This window comes from Sesamum indicum, linkage group LG5 (genome assembly GCF_026168435.1).
Source record: "Sesamum indicum cultivar Baizhima isolate 11 linkage group LG5, ASM2616843v1, whole genome shotgun sequence".
NCBI classification, from domain to species: domain Eukaryota; kingdom Viridiplantae; phylum Streptophyta; class Magnoliopsida; order Lamiales; family Pedaliaceae; genus Sesamum; species Sesamum indicum.
In genome coordinates this window covers 4,874,328-4,882,183 of record NC_142661.1, presented here as the reverse complement: position 1 = coordinate 4,882,183, position 7,856 = coordinate 4,874,328, and the positions used below count along the sequence as shown (strand labels likewise).

Sequence of the window (7,856 nt, the reverse complement as noted above, 5' to 3'; positions counted from 1 at the left end):
CCCTATCATATGAGGGCCGCTAAACCACTTGTCTGTAGAATTCTCATTTAGCATTAATTACCGCGACATAAAATGTTTGTTTTAGAAAAGAGTTTACATGGGTTACCTGTATGTCATTTTTGTATTTGTACCATTATCTCATCAATGGTTATAAGTATTAGAATTGATATGAATGACATCACCCTGATTGTCTGTTTTACGATACCCCATCCTACATAGATTATGAATTAAAAGATAAGCAATATATAAGTATTAGCCAAATAACTCAAGTGCATCCATTGGATATCCCTTTTTAGTTTGCTGTCATAATCAAATTTCAAGATTCACTTGGTGGGTTTGAGGCACTTCTAACAGCCGACGGGCTGGTGGGCCTAGGGCATGACCAAACGGTATCAATGTCAATCACCAAGTAGCATCGGAAGCTAAACCAATGATTGTGATGTCCCATTCCATATAAATTAGAAACTAATAACATAGCAACATATAAGCATTGGGCAAAGAATTCAAGTGTATCCATTTGTTATCTCTTTTCGGCTTGTTGCCATAATAGAATATTAGGATTCACATGGTGACTTTAGAGGCAATTCTTACATCCAATTGGCTCAACGGGCTAGGGCGTGACATGTTCCACTGAATTGTTTAATCATTCTGTTCAACAAATTGAAAATGATGTTCTCAAAAACAGGAAAGATGTTTTGCGGAGGTCATAATACAACAAATACATGAACAGAAGATGTTGAAACTTTTCATTATTACAGAAGAAAAAATCTTACCATAGTGTTTGGATTCATTCTCTGAGTGTGTTGTTCTGTTTTGTGGAGATAGAGAGAGAATAATAAAGATAAATAAGTGTGTTAAAGATAGTATGTATGCTTGGGTTTATTTTTGGAGATAAGACAAAATAAATATTGTATGTCTAATGTTGTGTTTTGGGAGACAAAAATTACTATTCATTATCAAATCATTGTCAAATCATGTCTTTTTATATATATATATATTTATGTATATGTGTGTGTATATATATGAATATATTTTTGAGTGGATAGATCTTTCGAGTGGCATGGATATCCCACTCCCATGACATATGTAGTTTATCACCCTGTCACACGCTTCATTTGTTAGGTGGTCCACCACATTATCCCCTTCTCAGAAAGTCGAAAAAGAATTACATCTTAAACTTCTTTTGATTGAATGAATTTTTGCCAAAATATGCTGCAACCACTAGTTGCCTCTATGCTGTGGCTTCATCAGTGCTGAAATATTTTTAGCATTGATTTCGATCTAGATACTTTAAAAATTATATTCTTCACCCAATTTGAAACTTTGATAAAATGATCATTTGATAATGTAAATACTCACAACCACAATTACCACATCTCCTTGGTTACTTTGCACAACCTTGCATGCTCCCACCTCTTAGGATTCTCTTAAGATGCACCATGGTACGAAGTTGTTGTGGGAATGAATCCATGTGTCATCAACATTTAAATCACCTTTCCTTTTTTGTCTTTTAAGTACACTTGCTTTAGCAACAACTATAATCGGTGATGCACCCTCAAGATGATCGTTTAAGTTGAAAAACAATGACCCAAGTGTTTGGCTTGTTTCAAGTTGTCCCAGAAAACCATAGAACAAGAAACTATACAAGGATACGTATATGTCCCTCAATCAAGAAGGCTGTTGTTCGCCTCCATTAATGGTGAACTATCATTATCACCAAATCTGCGATTAAAAACCACAACTGGAAGAAACTACCAAATAATTGCAACACCTTCGCACCTTAAAACTCCAAAGGAACACATGTATTATCTTCTTAATATGGGAACACCACTTGCATTTAAATGTTATTGCAATCGTTTGTTGACCTGCAACCAGTTATTCATCAATTCCGACGATCATATTGATATTGAAGGTTTAATTGTAGGCTACTAGAAACCATAAAAAATGTTGAAGAATCATTGCTTCACAAACTGAATGCCAAACGGTATTAATTAAAAGATCCCTATCATATGAGCGCCGCTAAACCACTTGTCTATAGACTTCCCATTTAGTATTAGTTACTGAACATAAAATGTTTGTTTTAGAAAAGAATTTACATGGGTTACCATTATGTCATCATTGTACTTGTACCATCATCTCACTAATGGTTATAACTATTACAATTGACATAGATGACATCACCCTGATAAAAGCCATAGTATTGCATAGCTTATGCAAAATTTGCCTGTATTTGGTATACCATGGAACCTACCACCATCAATATGAATTTTTTTGGTAGTCATTTAATCATCTTAACTTCCCCACAACCACTTTTGCAGTATCTTTACCACCCTATGTGCATGCCCCAATTTAGTTGTTTCAACATTGTCACTCTCCAATTTGGCCACATCAGATTTTGGGCACCTTGATGAATAATGACACGTTGCACCAACATTTGAATTTGCATCCTGTGATCGATGCATTGCCTCCTTTCGTACCCGATATCTTTCGTTCTAAATACACATGAAATACTTCATAATAAAGGTCTTCTCCCTAGTATTATAAATGTCTCTTTCAACTTGCACCACCTCCAATCTTGGTCATGGGTGATTTCTTTGTTTACAGTCTTCAATGATAACTAAACCTTAGTAAAAGTTTGATTTTCTCTTCAACTTGTTATGAAGAGATTAATTATCAAGCGTATTGAGATGCTACTTTATGTCATACTTGATTTAAGTATTGCTAGCTTCTCCATAAGAGCAAATTTGAAAGGAAAAGAAGTTACATTCATCGAATTTCTGTTGTTGGATTATATAATTTGAATAGAGTACTTTTAATCTAAATATTTTAGTAAGCAGTGGACCTTCAATTATATAAACGAAAATTGGATTGGTTTGAAGGCTGGAAAAAGTAATTTTATGTATGATAATCGTGAATGGGAGTTTTAAATGGAAATATACACTGGATATGAAAAAAGTTGGCAAGTTGAGAAAGATGTAGAGAATATACTAAATAGATAGATGGATCAGAGAGCCAAGACCAGAAACACAAAATGTAACATATATTGTCCCAAGTATGAAAAATAAAATACTAAGAGATACAATTTTGTGCCTTGTAGGATAATATAAGGGAATTAACGCATTCAAAATCATTGCATGGCAAACCAATGTTGTGCACTAAGACTTATTACAAGAAAAAAAAATGTGTACATATTTATGGTGATGAAGAGAGAATATATAATAGTTAAAACAATTAGTACCTTGTGGGGCTTCCAAACATGAAAAACAGAGAAACTTTTTTATCAACAAATCATAGTAAATAAGAAAAAATGTATATAATTATGGAAGATACCGTAATTAATGTCTTCTCTTCTCCATTAATATAGTTAAGGATATTAAATCGTGAGCCATGGTAGTTAGTACTCTAAGTTGCGGTCACAATCCTTTCTTTTGATTTTATTTTTTTTGTAATATTAATTTTATTTATAAATTTACTATTCTTTGTCCCGATTTCATACTCATATCTTTACCACAAAATATTTCCACCTCTTTGATATTCTATTTTCTCCACAATACCCTCAAACAATTATATTTTGCAGAAAATAAAGTTGGTCAAGTAGATACCCAAATTTGGGATGTTCTCCCTATGTTTTAAATATGAATTCTTTAACTAATCAAATCTTCAGGTTTCGAGTCAAAGAGATGCAATAATCATTTGGTTTCTTGATGATATTATCATCATTCAACAATCATTTATATTGGATATTGATGTATGCCATGTCTCCGACTATTTTTTCCTCTATATTTATTCATTACACATAGATAATTCATATTCTTCAACCAAAAATTAAGAATTAGTACTATTTTAGATTTATTGGTCATAGGGATCTCACATTATATCTTGTAATTGAAAAACTTTTACCGAACTAATGTTAATTCAACTGTCGTGGACTACACACATGGTTTCTAGTCGATGATCAAGATGCCTAAGAAGTCGGGCTCAAGAGGGACCCAACCTAGGTCTGATTGACCCAATAAAGAAAAGTACATTGGTCCAATCCAAGCCAATCTTAGGCTGATCCCAACTATCAATTCTTGGGATAGGCCCAACCCAATGACCTACAACCTTTTTATTAGAATAAATGACCAAAAAACCAATTAGATTTGTCGAGAGGTATTTTATTCTGATAATTATAGATGTCATGTAATATTATTTTGAAGTGAATAAAATGAGTATTCTCTTATTTTCCCTCTACTTTGTTATGCTCATTTTGTATATTTACATTTACTTGAACATCACAACAAAGCCTACACACCAATTGACAATCGTCCAGTTGGGTTGCGCATTGGATGGCGGTCATGAAACCAACTGCCAATCATATGAGGGCCGCTAAACCACTTGTCTATAGAATTCTCATTTAGCATTACTGCGACATAAAATGTTTGTTTTAGAAAAGAGTTTACATGGGTTACCAGTATGTCATTTTTGTATTCATACCATCATCTCACCAATGGTTATAACTATTAAAATTGACATAGATGATATAACCCTGATTCAAAAACCACTGTACTGCATAGCCCTATCCAAAATCTGCCCGTATTTGGTATATCATGGAACCCACCACCATCAATATGAATTTTTTTGTGGTCATTTAATCGTCTTAGCTTCCCCACAACCACTTTTGTAGCATCTTTACCACCCTATGTGCATGTCCAAATAGAGTTGTTTCAATATTGTCACTCTCTAAGTTGGCCACTTTTTAGATTTTGGTCACCAACACCTTCATCACAAATTGCATCATCACCATGCTACATGGATATAGCATTGTTCTTGCCGTATAATGATATGTTGCACCACCATTTGTATCTGCAGGTAGTGATTGATGCATTGCCGCCTTTCTTACCCGATATCTTTCATTCCAAATCCACATGAAATACTTCATGATAGCGGTCCTCTACCTAGTATTATAAATGGCTCTTTCAACTTGCAACAGCTCCAATCTTAGTCATGGGTTATTTGTTTATTGACAGACTTCAGTGCTACTTGCAACAGCTCCAATCTTGATCATGGGTTATTTCTTTATTGACAGACTTAAGTGCTAACTAAACCTTTGTAAAAGTTTGAATTTATCTTCAACTTGTTATGAAGTGATTAAAAATCAAGTGTGCTGAGATGCTACTTTATCTCATGCTTAGTGTAAAGTATTACTAGCTTATCTACATGAGCAAATTTGAAAGAAAATAAGTTACATTGATCAAATTTTCGTTGTTGGATTATATTATTTGTATAGAGTAATTTGGATCTATATATCAACAAAAATTGGTTATGTTGAAAGGTTCAAAAATGTAATTATAAGTAAGATATCCTGATTGAGAGTTTTTAAAGAAAATATACTTTCGATATGAAAAAAGTTGGCAAATTGAGAAAGATGTATAGAACACTAAATAGCCAGATGGATGGATCAGAGAGTCGAGATCAGAAATTCTAAAAGTAACATTTATTGTCCAAAGTATGAAAAACGACATACCAAGAGATCCAATTTTGTGCCAAGTAGGATAATGTAAGGGAATTAACGCCTTCTAAAATCATTGCATGGAAAACCAATGTTGGGAACTAAAAGACTTATTACAAAAAAAATAATATATGTATGGTGATGAAGAGAGAATATACAATAGTGGCAACAATTAATAACTTATGGGACTTCCAAACATGACAGAATGAGAAAGTTTTTTGTCAACAAATCATAGTAAATAAGAAAAACTGTAAATAATTATGGAAGATACCCTAATTAATGTCTTCTCTTCTCCATTAATGTAATTAAAGATATTATACCATGAGCATGCTAGTTAGTACTCTAAGTTGAGGTCGCAATCTTTTCTTGTAATTCCAAGTATCAATACTTCGGATAGGCCCAACCCAATGACCTAGGAGCTCTTAACCCTGGGTCAAGTTAGCGGACCGACCTAATCGAGCCACTTCTTTTTTAAAATAATACATGACATATAAGTTTTATTTTATTTTTTTAGCTTAGCTATTCTATATTTTTTATACTTTTGAAACTCTAAAAATTTTACCTTTATTCTTCTACTTCTATATTAGTACAACAATTCACTAAAATTCATTGTTATTTTTTTAAATTTATTTTAAATCTTTTTTGGTCTTTATATGGTCTTAGCTACTTCTATTTGTAGTTTTGATTGTTTGGTTTAATTTATAATTTATTTATTTAAAATAAAAGCATAAATTATTTAAGTTTGTTAAAAAAGTATCTCATCTTGATTAAAAAAAAAAGAAAAAAAAAACAGGCAGAATCAGGTTTGGTTTGAGCCTAGGTCAGGTCATCACCGCTGCTTTTGCACTTTCTCTTCATCCCCCGTTTTGTGCTTAATATAAGGTAAAATTAGTGAAATAAAAATTACTGTTTTCAAATATGAGTTTAGTCACTGCAGGTACTGGTCATGGTAAGAAAATATATTAAAAAATAAGGAAAAAAGAAAAGACAAGTTTTATTAAGCACGATTTCTATAGCCTCAAGAATGGGTTCCAGATTTCTTGTTTAACCTTAATTATGGCAAAAAAATTCTTAATATATTAAAAAATTAAATATTTATTTTTAAACTTTGACAGGAAAGGAAATTAAATAGAAACAAATTGGAGAAACAAAAAGAAAATTAATTAACTATGTACCTGAGGCTACATTAATCTTGCCGGCAGAGCACAAGAGATGGGATCCGGCGATAGCACATCACCGGAATCTTCACAAGACGAATTTGAATTTGGGTCGGATGAAATAATCCGGCCAAAATCGTTAGTGTCTGTTCTTGAAGAATTCTGTTGGAAAATTATATGGCAATGACGTATTAACAAATCGATTCAGTAAAAAGAATTAAAGAAGGAAAAAGAAAGAATCAAATGATTGAGAAAAGGAATAATGGAGTTGCCTGCACAAAATTCATCTCACATTTTTGGAGTTTTCTTCCATTTTTGGCTACCGAAGGATTCAAATGTAACGTTCCTAGGGCTCTCTAAGCGTAGTACTTTATGGACTTGAACAGTGTTCTGTAGTGAGAGTGTTTGAGGGAGAAAAGCGTGAGCAAATGTGAAGTGTGAGTGGTTGACTGAGAAAGTGTGCGTAAATGTTGTTTCCGTATGTGTGAGTGTTTCAAAAAACAAAGCTCGACAGGAGGTAGCAGAAGCCTCGGAAGTTACGTTCTGTCTTTTTCTGATCATTTTTTCCTATTAATTTCTTCTTTTTTAGTTTGTCATTGCTTAATATTATGTAATAATTAGACAGAAAGCATTTTTAGAAACAAATGTATATATTGATGCTATCTATGAATACAATACAATAAATTATTTTCTATATTAGATTCTCCCATAATAGGCAAAAAAAAAAAAAGAGCTAATATTTATGAAAATTGATTAAAGAGTTCATCAATATGTACGTATTGTTATATTGTAATCAAATATTTGTCTTTATTATATACAACTCCAGTTTTTGAGTAAAATTGAAAAACTTAAAGTAGTGATGAAGTTAAAATTGACACTCAAAAGTTGACACCCAAAAATGAAGTATACCTTTCTTGCAAGTTCAATCATTTTAAATTTCTTGAAATTTGACTATATTTTTACCGAAGGATCTATTGAAATTCGGATATTTTGAAAGAAATATGTATGGTGGGTGTGTTTTAATCTGAAAAATATAATTAATGATTTGGTATATAAAGATAGGTACAGATAAATGTTACTTACTTGATTCATAATTTTAGTGATTATTACACTTTGAGGATTGGATTTCATTGATGAACTGTAGTCTAGTAATTTAAGTTTGGAATTGAATTGCAATTATATTAAAGTTATACAGATATACTAATGTG

General features: G+C 32.2%; 1 long non-coding RNA gene across 1 annotated transcript; it reads right to left on the bottom strand.

The window, feature by feature from the left end:
- Window positions 1-1,773: 1,773 nt before the first annotated feature.
- On the bottom strand, window positions 1,774-7,115 carry LOC148788037 (uncharacterized). Its single transcript, XR_016065414.1, has 3 exons — window positions 6,941-7,115; window positions 6,667-6,810; window positions 1,774-1,865 (listed from the first exon to the last, which is right to left on the bottom strand). It is a non-coding gene; the product is annotated as an uncharacterized LOC148788037 (long non-coding RNA).
- Between the last annotated feature and the right edge of the window lie 741 nt (window positions 7,116-7,856).